Source organism: Podarcis melisellensis (assembly GCF_964234715.1).
Source record: "Podarcis melisellensis genome assembly, chromosome: 7".
Taxonomy (NCBI): Eukaryota; Metazoa; Chordata; class Lepidosauria; order Squamata; family Lacertidae; genus Podarcis; species Podarcis melisellensis.
In genome coordinates, this window is record NC_138539.1 from 89827944 (window position 1) to 89844734 (window position 16791).

Sequence of the window (16791 nt, forward strand, 5' to 3'; positions counted from 1 at the left end):
CAAGCAGTAAGTTCACTGGGTGACTTTGGGCCAGTCACCATCTCTTAGCCTAACCCACCTCACAGAGTTGCCATGAGGATGAAATGGGGAGGGGGAGAGCCAGCACACCACCTTGAGCTCCTTGGAAGGAAAAAGGTGGCAAATAAAGAAATAAATAAATCAATATATTCTACTGAGGAAATGACTGAGGAGGCTGCTATGTTTAATCTGAAGAAGAGGAGGCTTGTGGGATATTTAAATTCAGTGGGCTTCTTTTCTTAAATTGTCCTACTCATATTGAAATACTGCCCCTCAATGTGGCCAAACTTAGATTCACAAAATGTTCAGGGAAATGTGTCCCCCTGCGTCCCCCCAGAAAAAAACACTGTTTAAATTGCAGTCAAACCAACAATTCATGTTTTGCCAGAGAGGCACAGGAAGGGCTGAGGCTCACAGAGCTTTCCTGCTAGAGAGAAGTCTGTGACGTCACTTCCTTTTTGTGCCCTGACAGGAAGAGGGTGTGTCTATATCTGCTCCCCCCTGCCTGGGTTTCCTCTTTTTTTGCTCTTCTTTACCATGCCTACAATGTAAGAACATCCAGTTTAAAGCTACTTAGTATATTTTAGTAACTTAATTACCATTATAAGTCTGCCTGCATCGGGGCTCCACTAGGGGCACCTTGGAAGATGGCTGACAATACCATCTCTCCAGCTCACAAGAGGTAATTAAGGGGCTGAGATGGGAGTAAATCAGCCTCCCTAATTCTTCCCGGGGAAGGGAAGATGCAGCCTCGTCCACGGTTGCCCATAAATCACCCCCGAGTTCGAAAGAAGGAGGGGGTGAGGGCAGTGGACGGAAAGCCCTCGAGTGAGCTCGGATCTCCTGGACACTGTCTCTGAGAGCGACCCAAGTTGCATTTCTTAAGATAAAAAAATTGGATATAAGAGTTATTGCATATGCTTCAAGCGAAGGAAAGGGTACATTAGCTGCTAATTAAGCCTGCCACTGAGAAGTTAAGAGTGATGGATTGGACTGGAAAGAAGATAACATTAAAGAACAACATCTAAGACGGTATGTTGAAATGGAACAGAAGGGGGGGGGATAAAACTTCTTCTTTTCTTATTACGATATTACCTAACAACCCGCCCCCCCAGAAGAACCGTCAATACAACCTATAGCAAGTAAAATAAACTGTGTGGAAATAAAAATATCAACTAAAGCCTTTGTTTTTTGAAATATCTGGAAAGAAAATAAAAGGCTCTCCTGTGACGCAGTTTTTAATCAGGATCCGCCATTATGAGACGGACTATGTTGCAGAGATTAATAGTCATGGGGGAGGCGAGCCATTACTTTGTTATCATGTTTGTATTCTTGGCAAATCTTCTCTGGAAAGGCTAATTTATGGTGCAACTTGTCTGGGGAAATTAATGAGCAAACGCCTAGATTTTATTTCATCGGAACTGAGAAAGATGGCGTCTGCCACCCGAGGAGGACTTTTGGATGGATTCGGCATAAATAACAGCGTGTGAGGATTTATTGCAAACAAAAGACTTACCAGCTTTTTTAAAAAAGGGAGAGCCTTACAAAGTTCACCATAATATAGTAAGCATAATATTGCTTACTTTAACTCGCTGTGGAAACAACTCAGAGGCTATTAAGAAGAAAAAGGATAACAACAAGAAGATTGAAAGATGGGACTGGTGAACACTAAAAGCAGCAGAAATATGAGATGATTGGACCCTACTGAACTCGAAGCATGGGAACCCCCAACAAAAAATTATAATTTGGCAAAATATTTGGACTTTATGATATGTATTGGTATAATTTGGAATAATTAATGTTATATGATTGGATTGTTAAATGGAAAACGTAAGAAAAATTATTATAAAAATAATAAAAATAAGCCTGCCTGCATCAAGCTACTGTACCCGTTATTCTTCAAGACATATTCTGAGTGCGTAAATGTTATTTTTTACCTTTTACAAGACTATTTATATGTGATTATTATTTTAAGGTGGAGAAAAGGAGGAAATACCAGGAAAATACATGCCTTAAAACATCCTGGATTACTAATACTAAAAGGCTAAAACTAGGCTATCTAAGCTTCCCTTTAAGCTGCGAAGGGATAACACTTTGCTATTTTAAGGGGGCAAAGTTGTTGAGCTCCTTTAAGGGGGCAAAATCGCAAAAAGGCAATTTTTAGGGGAAATCGGCAAAAACGGGACTGCCGATATGGGCTGCCATATGTTCATATTTTCCCTGACATTTTTTGCCGATTTCCACCCAGATACTGCTAGAGACAGCAGTATTCCAGGTATGTCTAGGAAATTCCAGATGTATGGCAACCCTAAATATATCCCCTCTTAGCAGCTAATCACATCCCAACAAGACTGAGAGATGATATGATAGCAATCTTCAAGTAACTGAAGGGTTGTCACAAGCTTGTTTTCTGCTGCTCTAGAGAATACCACTTACAGACGTAGACTTTGTATGGATAAATATGACAACATTTAGAATGAGTTTATACAGAATGTACTAGGCTATTAACATCTATATATGTATTAGGACAATAACATATCAATTTATATAAGAATGTATGGGAGTATATTACACTGCATTTTTGTATATATATATTTTCTTTCTTAAAAACACCACTCCCCCCTTCCCCCCTTTGTGGCACTTTATTTCTTTATAACTGAAATAATTTAAATAATTTAAAGAGCTGATTGACAGTGGAATGGACTACATTGGAAGGTGGTGGTTGATTATCCTTCATTGGAGATTTTTAAATAGAGGTTGGGTGTCAGGATGGAATTATTTAGTTGTGATTCCCTCATTGCAGATTGGTGGACTAGATAACCCTGGGGATCCCTTCCAGCTGTAGAATTCCCTTATTCAATGATAATCTATGAACAAGTTAAAATGCACAGGTCCCAATACCAATTCTTCCAGGACTCTACTTTCTATCTTCTATTCAGAGACATGATCACTCTCTGCTTCCTGTTACATAACCAGTTCATGATCCACAGGGTGACATCCCTTTATTCCTTGACCACTAAACTTCCTCAGGAGTCTTTGGTGAGGTACTTTGTTAAAAGCTTTTGGAATGTCCACGTACACTATGCCAACAAACTCACTTCTATCTATATGCTTGTTAACGCACTCAGCTCTGTTAGATTCATGAGACAGGACTTGTCCTTGCAGAAGCCATGCTGGCTCTGCTTCAGCAAGGCTTAATCTTCAATATCAGGGGTAGGCAACCTAAGGCCCGGGGGCCGGATGCGGCCCAATCGCCTTCTAAATCCAGCCCGGGGATGGTCCGGGAATCAGCGTGTTTTTACATGAGTAGAATGTGTGCTTTTATTTAAAATGCATCTTTGGGTTATTTGTGGGGCATAGGAATCCATTCACCCCCCCCCCCAAATATATATAGTCCGGCCCACCACATGGTCTGAGGGACGGTGGAGCAGCCCACGGCTTAAAAAGGTTGCTGACTCCTGTTCAATATGCTTGGTTATTTTATCTTTAACCATACTTTCCACCAATTTTCCTGGGACAGACATTAAGCTAAACAGGATCCCTTTTTAAAAATTGTTGTTTCATTGGCCATTTTCTAATCCTCAGGTATAGAACCTGATTTTAGGAATGTTACATATTTTTATTAGAAGATCAGGAATTTCACATTTGAGTTCTTTGAGAACTCTTAGGTGGGTGCTATCCAAACCTGGCGATTTGTCAGTTTTTATTTTGTCTATTAGGCTTAGAACTTTGTCTCTAAACACTACTATTTTTCTCAGTTCCTCAGACTCTCCACCTGCAATAATGACACTCCTGTTATACAGAGAACCCTAGTTGAGATACATATTCACCATGCTTCTCATAGTTGAGACCCATGGAATCAGGATCTACCCAGCAGCCTTTATCTGACCTACTCTGACTGCCTGGAACATTTTTTGAAAACTAACAAATTCTGAATGAAATAAATTAACATATCCAGTTCAATTAACATATCCATTCATGACTGTGGCATTCATTCCTTTGCAAGAAATGAAATATGTGAATGAACCACATTTGTTCCAGTTATTAATTTGTTTTAAAATGAATATGTCCTCCTAAAACCCACTACTTAAGGTGACTGCTTCACCTCATGATAAGGTTGCCCTTGCATAGCATCTAGGAGCATCTAGACAGGATGAGACACCTGGCTTCTCCCAGCAGTTCTCCATTTTAAGCATGTGTGACCAGGGGACATGGATTAGATTTACTGTGATTTAATAGTGAAGAAGTTGTTGCCTTGATTTCTGAGTTCAAGTATACAACTGATTTCTTTATTCCTACCACATTCCTGAAGCATTTACTGTTATATGAGTGTTTATTGTGTCGGCAGCATGATGGGGATGCTGGGGATATATTAAGGAAAAACCCTCTTACATTTTTTTCTTTCTTTCAGTAAAATGTCAACTCTATTACTGGTGTGTCAACCCCATTACTGCAACATCATGTATATAATCATAAACCTTTTCAGTGCAACAAACAAAACATTCACTTCAGGTCATTATAAGAAACAAGCAATAGGCAGAGGGGGAGATGCTCTAGGTGCCTGTCCCTATTAGCAAATTTCTTAAGTCTTCTGTTCTGCTATAGTGGCAGTGGCTGATTCGATGATGAAGAAAGAGTACGCAACAGCTGGAGTAAATTTTCTGATTCTTAGTATTTCCTTTAATTTAGATAACATATTTTTCATCTTATGATACATCAGCCCATTGACATTTATATTTCTAATATAATACTCAAATGGTAAAACAAAGAGATTAACTTTGGATCAACACATTCAGTTCTTAAACCCTGAAAAAGTAATTATCTTTTCAGCACAATGAAATGAAAATATTATCCTACTAACAGTCAGCAAATGTATCATCAGAAAAATCAGGTTTAGTCACAGTCTCCAACTTACCTACTTTTAAAAGATATTTACAATATGACTCTTTCCAGAAATACAGAACTTTCCCTGCCTTCAGCTTGTGGGTTTTGACTTAATTATAATTAGCACAGAAACAAATGTTTCTAACTACAGTTCTACCTCAGGTTACAAACACTTCGGGTTACAGACTCCACTAACCCGGAAGTAGTACCTCAGGTTAAGAACTTTGCTTCAGGATGAGAACAGAAATCATGTGGTGGCAGCGGGGCGGCAGCGGGAGGCCCCATTGGCTAAAGTGGTACCTCAGGTTTTGAACGGTTTCAGGGTAAGAATGGACTTCTGGAACGAATTAAGTTCGTAAACAGAGGTACCACTGTATTTTTAAAATCACCATAATGCTGTACTTCATCACTTGAATTCTGAATGCATAATTTTGAATTTGCAAAGTAGAATTTTGAAAGTGATTTCCCCTTCAAATATGGAATTTCAGTGCTTTAGAATTATTAACATATTTTTCTTGTTTTAATATTGAGATATAAAAAATGAAACCCCACGAGGTGTCACAAATACTATCGATACTAAGTACTATTGCATGCTGAGTAGCACATGCTGTCAAATATTAAATGCTGTTGCATGACAACTATCAAATTCCCTCAAGTATCACCTTTTAAATATTAAGACCAAGATTCTAAGAGAAAGATAAAATACCGTATTTTTCGTCCTATATATATATATATATTTTAAATAATATTTATTAAGGTTTTCCAAATTAAAACAAATTAAATCCAATTTATAAACTTTTTCCAATAATCAGGACTTCCCCTCCCCACCCCCTCTTGTATTCCAAATCTTCCAAATAAACAATTAAGTTCAACAAATTCTTATCCCCAAATTACACTCATCATCAATAACCCAATTTTTTTTTCCAAGTTCCCATCCCCTAAGATCGATCTAATCCCTTCCACGAGGTCCCCCTTTTCAAATATAATGCAGATAAATATAAAATAAAGATAGAAAAAATAATAATTTTACAACTTTTGGATTCCAAATTTCCCTCCCCCCTTTCCCTGTTGCTTTCCCCATATCCCTCCATTTCTAGTATCTTTCTGGAGTTCCCACATTTCACTAAACCCATACCCCTCTGATTCTTTGCCAGTCATTTTTAATTGCGAGTGTCCGATCATAGAAGGAGTCTATCTCCAAAAGGGGCCCATTTCTTCTATCCAGATTTTTATATCCAGGAGTAAAAACTCCAATTTTATTTCCATAAGCTTGTCAAATCTGGATATCCCAAATGTTCCCACCTCCAGTTCGTTCTTGTTTCTTTGTTTATTTCCCTGTTCTCCCGCAGGAATGTTCTTTTTCCAAAAGCTTCTAGTTTCTCTGCAGAGGCTTGTTATTCAGGAACCAAACGTTGCGTCATGTCCCTTTCATTTTCCAACAGATAAATCCATTGTATCCTATGGTGTGTAGGCCTCTGTAGACAAAATAATGTTCGATTTCTGCAGTTTCCCAGGAGATTAAAAACTCTGTTCAACTATTCAAATTTCCTGTCGAAAACACATGCAATATCCCTCAGCTCCTCTAGATGGACCACAGCAGCTGAGCTCCCCTCCAGATCACATCCACCAGTCCAAATAGCTTGTTGATCCTTATTTGAAACAATTTATGTCCAATTTATAACAAATGTAACCGGCAAAGTCCTCATAACAAAGACTCCAATTTGTTCTTCCGTTTTGACAGCTCTTTGACAGCTGTCAAAACCTCCGTTGCTCTTCTCCAGGCATTTTCACGAATCGCTCCAGGGATTCCGGGGGGGGGGGTTACTTTTTAATACAAATTCCACCTTTCTCCTCCAGCTCAATCTTATATTTTCCCCTCACGAAGTTGCAGATTCATCAAGATAAGGTTACTCTCGATCTTAGTTGTCAAGTCCTTTGTTTTGGCTCTTCTACAATTAAGGGGGGGCTGACTTCTTTTTTCCACCTCCCCCGTTCGCTCCAGATTTTAAAAATGTATCCCTCTTTTTAGTCCATACTCCAATTACTCACGGGTTCTTCTTTTGGGTCCGAATTCTCAATAGAAGAAGCTAGCGCTCTCCACCGAATGGCATGCGGCTTCGCTCGGCAGGGGGAGCGGAGGACTCAAAGCACCACCCCTCCTCCTGGCGCCCGTTCTTTAGCCTTTAAAAAGGCTCTTTCGCGGGCCGGGGAGGGGCGCAAAGGTGCCAGCCGAGTCACCATGTCCATGGGCCCCGTGCCCATGGTTTTTGAGGGTCCCCGCGTCGCCGGCGCGGTAGGACCCAACCCCTGCCGAGCCGGCTCCCTCCGGAGCACGGAGGGAGCCCGCCATTCGGCGATGGCGCCAACCCGGAAGTCCGTATTTTTCGTCCTATAGGGCGCACCGGCCCATAGGACGCACCTCGGTTTTTTGGGGTGGAAATGAATAAAAAAAAAAATTTTCCCTACCCCCAGCCGCGGCTGCCGCCCCAAGCCTTGCGCACACCTGCCCAAAGCACGGGGCACCCTCCGGAGGGCTCCGCGTGCTTCGGGCTGCAGGCTGCCTCCCCAAGCCTCGCGCGCCCAGCGGGACCTCCCGTCGGGCGCGCAAGGCTTGCGGACACTCACCGGGGCTGCAGGCTGCTGCCCGCAAGCCTTGTGAGCCCACGGGAACTCCCGCCGGGCTTGCAAGGCTTGCAGATAGCTTCCTGAAGCCTGGAGAGCGAGAGGGGTTGGTGCGCACCGATTCCTCTCGCTCTCCAGGCTTCAGCGAAAGCCTGCATTCGCCCCATAGGACGCACACACATTTCACCTTCATTTTTGGAGGGGAAAAAGTGCGTCCTATGGGGTGAAAAATACGGTAATGAAATGAAATGCTGCTGCATGTAAAATAAAAATATCAAATATTCATCTAGTCAATATTTAGTATTTGAATTCCAACATTTGCAGAGAAGAATTCATGGGAGAAAAATAAATTCAGGTCTAACTGCTTCCTCTGCACTGGGTACAAAGTGTGTGCTTATCCTCACAAACATGTGCTTGGAACCTCATGAAGCTCAACCGGGAGGATTTGGGGCAGCACAGTAACCAAGCACTGATTCTGTGGACAGCCAATGGGCTGGTGAAGCATCCTCTTCCTTACCCTGCCTCTTCTCCAAATTGCCTCTCAACTGAAGGAGGGTGTGTCTGTTTTGGGTGGTGGGGAGATATCCTAGGAAGTTGTGAAGTCTAGTTAAAATTACCTACATGTGCTTAGGAACTAAGCTGTAGGGACTTTGAATCCAACCTTTTGATCGGGTACCCGATCTAAAACTTTACTACGAGGCAGCCTGTTTCACCTGGTTAAAAGATTGGTGCACGTTGCAGGATCCGGACCTCCTGGACCTGGAAGGTTTTGACAACCGTTGGGGATGGCACGCCTACCTAATATATGGAAAAGCGAAAATTCATAAAAATTTTACCAACCATATAATAAGAAAGTCACTCTTTGCTGTATGGGAAAAATATAAAGACCTGATGGAGCCTAAAGTCCCGTGGTGGACTTCTCCAGTAGAAGCCATAGCAGTAAAACGGAAAAATACTCAGGAAAGCTGGCCAACATATAAAATACTTCTAAAAAATGAAGATAACCAAATAAAATTAAAAAAAATTGAGGAAATAAGAGAACACATTTCAGACTGGTTCCAATACCAACAGTTATTTGAAAAATTTAAATCTGACAAACAAAAGGGGTTCTCAGTAGATATTTCCCGAGTCAAGGAAGAGGAGGTAACAGTGGCAATGGTGAGGTGGTCCCAGGATTTTGGCCATTCAATAACCATGGCCCAATGGGAAAATTTATGGAAGATCAATTGGAAATTCACAAACTGTTACACGATTAGAGAGAACTTTCAAAAAATGCAACATCGATGGTATCTAACACCATGGAAATTTTCGAAAATGTATAAAAATGTGTCAAGTAATTGTTGGAGATGCGGAGACTTAGGAACATTCTATCATATGTGGTGGACATGTAGGAAAATACAGGTATTCTGGGAGAGTATACATGCAGAACTGCAAAAAATGCTAAAGATCTCTTTCAATAAAAAACCAGAGGCCTACCTCCTGGGAATAACAGATTTGGATATTCCACAAAAGAGGAAGGGTATCTTTTTATATGCGACGGTGGCAGCAAGAGTTTTGATCGCAGCAAAATGGAAGAGTAATGAAATCCCCTCTATACAAGATTGGATCCAAAAGCTGACAGAATATGCCGAATTAGATGGTTTATCAGAAAAAATAAAGAATAAATCAAAACAGGAATTTGTTTCTAAATGGGAGGTTTTCAAAGAATATCTGAAAAATAAATATAGTAGTTTAAATTCTGTTGCAGCATTCGAGGAACTTCAGTAAAAGTTGCTAGGTAGATAGAAGAAATTAGATTTATTGAAAATAAGTTTAATTATGAAAAAAAACGTGTATTGGCAATAAGTAATATGAATTTGAAATATGGAACAGACGGGAAGTTGGGTCTTTAGTGTTAAGACCAATAGATGGTTTATTGTTTGCCAAGAAAATTATGTGTCTATGGTTATTTTTGTAATTTGTGTGTAATTTGGTATTTGTGTTTTTTGTGTGTTTTTTTCCTTGTTGTATTAATAAATAAATTTAAAAATTAAAAAAAAAAAAAGAATCCAACCTTTTGGTCTACCTTGTGTGATTACTTTTCACTATCGCTGTCCCATCTACGAAACAGATCCATAGTTTTGACAGCAAAAATCTCCCACAGAAGAGACTCAAAGCCCATATTTCACTTTGAAAATCTTGATGAATTTCTGCAGGAATTCAAACACTGGTTTATTCGTGCAGGAAATAAAGGTCCTGCAATAAAGTAGTAATTTGCTGAAGTATAATGGCCAGGTCAAAGGCGATATGCCACTTCAAAATATTAAGGCCATCAGTAACCAGAGGCCTTTTAAAAATGGAATATGAAATGATCACATTCCGTGGTTAGCATGACACAACTATTTGCCAATCACCCATTCCCACTACCCTTCTGAGTAATACCCCTCCCCACCTTCTCACTATATAGAAGGGTCTGGAAACTTCTGTTTCAGTGTATCTGAAGAAGTGTGCATGCACACGAAAGCTCATACCAAGAACTAACTTAGTTGGTCTTTAAGGTGCTACTGGAAGGAATTTTGTTTTGTTTTGACTATGGCAGACCAACACGGCTACCTATCTGTAACTACAACTATTTTGGTGCTGATTTTCTGTAACTGCAGAACTGCGGGGCAGAGAAGTTGTTAAGCATTTTGAGAGGTCCTTGTTGTTTGTCTTGTATTCATGTACATGGTCACAGGCATCAATTTCTTCTGTTTAGATTTCTCCAAGCTGTTGAGTCTGACTCTGTGTATTTCCCATTCAGGTTTATACCAGACTATAAAAAGCAAGCTCTGTGTTGATTTTAGATTGATGCACAAGTGCTTTAGACCTTACTGGGGCAACAGTGTAGAGTTCAAGTAGAGTTCATTTGCCCTTTCTTAAAGCCACTTTGAATAAGGAGAGCTGGTGCAGCCTTGCAATGTGCTACAAGTCAGGAAGTCTCATGAACTCACTAGGACCACAGGCACAGAGCCAAATATATTTTGCTGCCTGAGGTAGAGCAGGAAATGGTGCCTATCTCCAAAGTCCAAGGTTAGTTAAGTTCTTTTGGCACCTGAAGCAGACCCCCCCCCGTAGGCAAAAGACAGCAATAACATACGGGGGGGGCATACAGGACTGGTTGCCAGGGGTGCAAAATGTAAACCCCCAGTGCTGGTTCAATACAGCTGAGTGCTTCCATCACTGTCCTCCATGCAAACCACGAAGTGACCTCTCCAGACAATGGAACAACTCTTCTTATTTCTGAGCCTGCGATCTTCTGGGTGATGCAGGCGCCATTTGGCAGTTGAATGTGCATGTGTACTCCATCCATTTCCCTCCCTCTCCACCCTTCGCGTGGTCCTGGGTGCTGGCATACCCAGACTACTACCAACCTGCTCTCCTTTTAAGCATAACTCTGTCCAATAATAGGACCAGCCTTCCACAAGCAAGCCACCAGTGCTATTTTTCTATAGAAAGAGGTGCCAGAACTCACTATGAACGCCTCCCTCGTTTTCTTAGAATGGCAATGGTGCTCACATGAGAGGTGCTGGAACTGAGTTCCAGCTGAAAAAATCCCTGCAAGCACTATTTTTCAGACTCAGATGCTCCCAGTCTGCAATATGGGGCTAATACTTACTATCTAGAAGCAAACCTAGACAGCATCTTAAAAAGCAGAGACATCACCTTGCCAACAAAGGTCCGTATAGTTAAAACCATGGTTTTCCCAGTAGTGATGTATGGAAGTGAGAGCTGGACCATAAAGAAGGCTGATCGCTGAAGAATTGATGCTTTGATTGAGGGCACAAGGAGAAGGGGAAGACAGAGGACGAGATGGTGGGACAGTGTTCTCGAAGCTACCAGCATGAGTTTGACCAAACTGCGGGAGGCAGTGGGAGACAGGAGGGCCTGGCGTGCTCTGGTCCAGGGGGTCACGAAGAGTCGGACACGACTAAACGACTAAACAACAACACTTACTATCTTATAAAGATACTGTGAAGGATTGCAAAATAATGAATGTGAACCATTTTGAACACTTTATAACAGTTGTGGTGGGGATTTGCGGCACTCCAGGCATGCTAGAGCACTACTCCTGGACCACTGGCAGGGCAGGTTGAGGCTGATAAGAGCTGGAAGGCCTGAGTTAGCCACCCCTGCTCTAAAAGAAACCCTATAGGAGAATGTGCTGAATGCCGTTCCATCTTGATTTTTTAGTTAAAAGTAATGTTTTAAGCAGGGATGCGGGTGGCACTGTGGGTTAAACCACAGAACCTAGGACTTGCCGATCAGAAGGTCAGTGGTTCGAATCCCTGCGATGGAGTGAGCTCCCGTTGCTCGGTCCCTGTTCCTGCCAAACTAGCAGTTCGAAAGCATGTCAAAAGTGCAAGTAGATCAATAGGGACCGCTTCAGCAGGAAGGTAAACGGCATTTCCATGTGCTGCTCTGGGTCGCCAGAAACGGCTTAGTCATGCTGGCCACATGACTCAGAAGCTGTACGCTGGCTCCCTCGGCCAGTAAAGCGAGATGAGCACCACAATCCCAGAGTCGGTCACGACTGGACCTAATGGTCAGGGGTCCCTTTACCTTTACCTTTAATGTTTTAAGCAAGCAGCACAAATACTTCCTCAAAAATCTTTTAGTTGTGAGGATATGCAGGGCTGGCCCAAGACATTTGGGCAGCTGACAGTGGCGGAGCTTCATGTATGCTCCGGCACCGGGGTGTGTGTGTGGAGAGCAGGCGGGGGCGTGGCTGGAGTGCGTTGCAGGGGCGTGGCACCCAGTGCAGGGGGGGCAGGCACCCCACCAGGATCACTCTGCCAGGGCTATGCGCTCCCCCTGCACTCCTCTTGCTCCGCCAGTGGCAGCTGAGATGAACCACAAAATGTTGTCCATATCGGGGAAGAAGGGGCGAGTGAATATTTATATTTGGAATCCAATCAGCCTTATCTGACAGTTGAAGTGGGAATCAGAGGCCATCATTAGGGGGAAAGGGGCTTGCTCTGAATCATATCAGATGGGAGCTGAGCCCAGGAGACCTTGGAGGGCTGCATTGGCCATTTCCTTCCTAGAGGGAGGAGGAGACCAGCAACACCTCCTGTTCACTAAGAACAGGCTATGGTAGAGGGGCTGCTACCCAGGCAGCACATTCGGCCTCCAAGGAGCACATCTCAGCACTGCTGCCACTGCAGCAGCAACAGGCAGTGCATTTATTAGAGGACAGTTCTTCTGCCCCTGTTGATCCTGCCGCCTGAGACCGTTGCCTGATCTTGTCTCATGGGTGGGCCAGCCCTGCTGATTGCTCACATGGAAGGTTAAGGTTAAGAGGTAAGGAATAATTTCAGTACCCTTAAACACCTTTGAGCAGGCATGTCCAAGTCTGTTTGGGGGGCCTAATCTGGCCCACTGGTCAGTTTAATCTGGCCCCTGTGGCAGTTTATTTCCTGGGGTAAAATCCTAAAAAAACTCACAGCTTCAATCCTAAAAGAAGCTCAACAACTTGAATCCTAAAAAAAGGTCAACAACTTTGGTTGGCCCTTTGGTTGGCCCCCATGGCCCTTCACTTCATCAAATCTGGCCCTCTCTGAAAAAAGTTTGGACACCACTGCCTTTGAGGATGGCCGACGCTTCCTGAGTCTTGCAGCAGGATGTTGAAGACTCTCTACTCACTTGAATGGATGGAACTTAAGGGGCAGGGCAGGGATAATTCACAGAGTTTTTCCTGGAATGTCACTGCCCTGCTCAATTAATAAAATGTGGCCCTATTCCTATCAAGCTACTTGTATTTTGCCTCGTTATTCCCACCTCAGTCTGCAAATAAATATGTGCTCCAGAATCAACATCAACTCAAGTCCTGAAATCCTGGCCAAATAATATCTGTAACTTTGGACTGAATAAAGTTAGTGTGGAGGACAGCAGAATAATATTCAGGAAGGAGTTCCATAAATCTGACTCACCTCACTGCCCTGCCCTCAATGCTGGCTGAAAGGATCATAGGCAGAACATCCCCTGCTAACTGTAGGGCTCTGCTGGGAAGCATTGGTGAAGGTGGTCTCACGTTGCTTAGAGCTTTATACAGGTTTTGGAATGCTATTGGGGAACTTGGTCTAAAGCAGGCATAGCTAGCAGTCAGCTACCCCTCTGAGAGCCATGTGCCAGTGTATTCACAGATGCATAAACTAGACATAAACACCACACACAGAAATATACTCATGACACATGCACGTTAACCACACACTCGCCAGATATACAGCACACAACCACCAGACACCCAGCTTCGCATTTGTTGCTGTTGTTTAGTTGTTTAGTCGTGTCCGACTCTTCGTGTCCCCACGGCACATCTGTCCTCCACTGCCTCCCGCAGTTTGGTCAAACTCATGCTGGTAACCTCGAAAACACTATCCAACCATCTCGTCCTCTGTCGCCCCCTTCTCCTTGCGCCCTCCATCTTTCCCAACACCAGGGTCTTTTCCAGGGAGTCTTCTCTTCTCATGAGGCGACCAAAGTATTGGAGCCTCAGATTCACAATCTGTCCTTCCAGTGAGCACTCAGGGCTGATTTCCTTAAGGTTGGAGAGGTTTGATCTTCTTGCAGTCCATGGGACTCTCAAGAGTCTCCTCCAGCACCATAATTCAAAAGCATCAATTCTTCGGCGATCAGCCTTCTTTATGGTCCAGCTCTCACTTCCATACATCACTACTGGGAAAACCATAGCTTTAACTATACGAACCTTTGTTGGCAAGGTGATGTCTCTGCTTTTTAAGATGCTGGCTAGGCCTGTCATTGCCCTTCTCCCAAGAAGCAGGCGTCTTTTAATTTCGTGGCTGCTGTCACCATCTGCAGTGATCATGGAGCCCAAGAAAGTAAAATCTCTCACTGCCTCCATTTCTTCCCCTTCTATTTGCCAGGAGGTGATGGGACCAGTGGCCATGATCTTCGTTTTTTTGATGTTGAGCTTCAGACCATATTTTGCGCTCTCCTCTTTCACCCTCATTAAAAGGTTCTTTAATTCCTCCTCACTTTCTGCCATCAAGGTTGTGTCATCTGCATATCTGAGGTTGTTGATATTTCTTCCAGCAATCTTAATTCCGGCTAGGGATTCATCCAGCCCAGCCTTTCGCATGATGAATTCTGCATATAAGTTAAATAAGCAGGGAGACAAAATACAGCCTTGTCGTACTCCTTTCCCAATTTTGAACCAATCAGTTGTTCCATATCCAGTTCTAACTGTAGCTTCTTGTCCCACATAGAGATTTCTCAGGAGACAGATGAGGTGATCAGGCACTTCCATTTCTTTAAGAACTTGCCATAGTTTGCCGTGGTCGACACAGTCAAAGGCTTTTGCATAGTCAATGAAGCAGAAGTAGATGTCTTTCTGGAACTCTCTAGCTTTTTCCATAATCCAGCGCATGTTTGCAATTTGGTCTCTGGTTCCTCTGCCCCTTTGAAATCCAGCTTGCACTTCTGGGAGTTCTCAGTCCACATACTGCTTAAGCCTGCCTTGTAGAATTTTAAGCATAACCTTGCTAGCGTGTGAAATGAGTGCAATTGTGTGGTAGTTGGCACATTCTTTGGCACTGCCCTTCTTTGGGATTGGGATGTAGACTGATCTTCTCCAATCTTCTGGCCACTGCTGAGTTTTCCAAACTTGCTGGCATATTGAGTGTAGCACCTTAACAGCATCATCTTTTAAAATTTTAAATAGTTCAGCTGGAATACCATCACTTCCACTGGCCTTGTTATTTGCAGTGCTTTCTAAGGCCCATTTGACTTCACTTTCCAGGATGTCTGGCTCAAGGTCAGCAACCACACTACCTGGGGTATACGGGACATCCATTTCTTTCTGGTATAATTCCTCTGTGTATTCTTGCCACCTCTTCTTGATGTCTTCTGCTTCTGTTAGGTCCTTTCCACTTTTGTCCTTTATTATGGTAATCTTTGAACGAAATGTTCCTTTCATATCTCCAATTTTCTTGAACAGATCTCTGGTTCTTCCCATTCTATTGCTTTCCTCTATTTCTTTGCATTGCTCGTTTAAGAAGGTCTTCTTGTCTCTCCTTGCTATTCTTTGGAAATCTGCATTCAATTTCCTGTATCTTTCACTATCTCCCTCGCATTTTGCTTGCCTTCTCCCCCCCACTATTTGTAGGGCCTCATTGGACAGCCACTTTGCTTTCTTGCATTTCCTTTTCATTGGGATGGTTTTCATTGCTGCCTCCTGTATAATGTTGTGTCCACCAAATCTAAATCCTTAAACCTGTTCCTCACTTCCACTGTGTATTCATAAGGGATTTGATTTAGATTATATCTTACCAGCCCAGTGGTTTTTCCTACTTTCTTCAGTTTAAGCTTGAATTTTGCTATAAGAAGCTGATGATCTGAGCCACAGTCAGCTCCAGGTCTTGTTTTTGCTGACTGTATAGAGCTTCTCCATCTTTGGCTGCAGAGAATATAATCAATCTGATTTCGATGCTGCCCATCTGGTGATGTCCATGTGTAGAGTCGTCTCTTGTGTTGTTGGAAAAGTGTGTTTGTGATGACCAGCTTGTTCTCTTGACAGAACTCTATTAGCCTTTGCCCTGCTTCGTTTTGATCTCCAAGGCCAAACTTGCCAGTTGTTCCTTTTATCTCTTGACTCCCTACTTTAGCATTCCAATCCCCTATAATGAGAAGAACATCCTTCTTTGGTGTCACTTCTATAAGATGTTGTAAGTCTTCATAGAATTGGTCAATTTCAGTTTCTCCAGCACCAGTGGTTGGTGAATAAACTTGGATTACTGTGATGTTAAAAGGTCTGCCTTGGATTCGTATCGAGATCATTCTATCATTTTTGAGATTGCATCCCAGTACAGCTTTCGCCACTCTTTTGTTGACTATGAGGGCCACTCCATTTCTTTTACGGGTTTCTTGCCCACAGTAGTAGATATGATGGTCATCCGAACTGAATTCACCCATTCCCGTCCATTTTAGTTCACTGATGCCCAGGATGTCAATGTTTATTCTTGCCATCTCATTTTTGACCACCTCCAACTTACCCAGGTTCATGGTTCTTACATTCCAGGTTCCTATGCAATATTTTTCTTTACAGCATTGGACTTTCCTTTCGCTTCCAGGCATATCCGCAACTGAATGTCCCTTCGGCTTTAGCCCAGCCGCTTCATCAGCTCTGGATCTACTTGTACTTGCCCTCTGCTCTTCCCCAGTAGCATGTTGGACGCCTTCCGACCTGAGGGGCTCATCTTCCAGCGTCATAACTTTTATATGCCTGTTGTC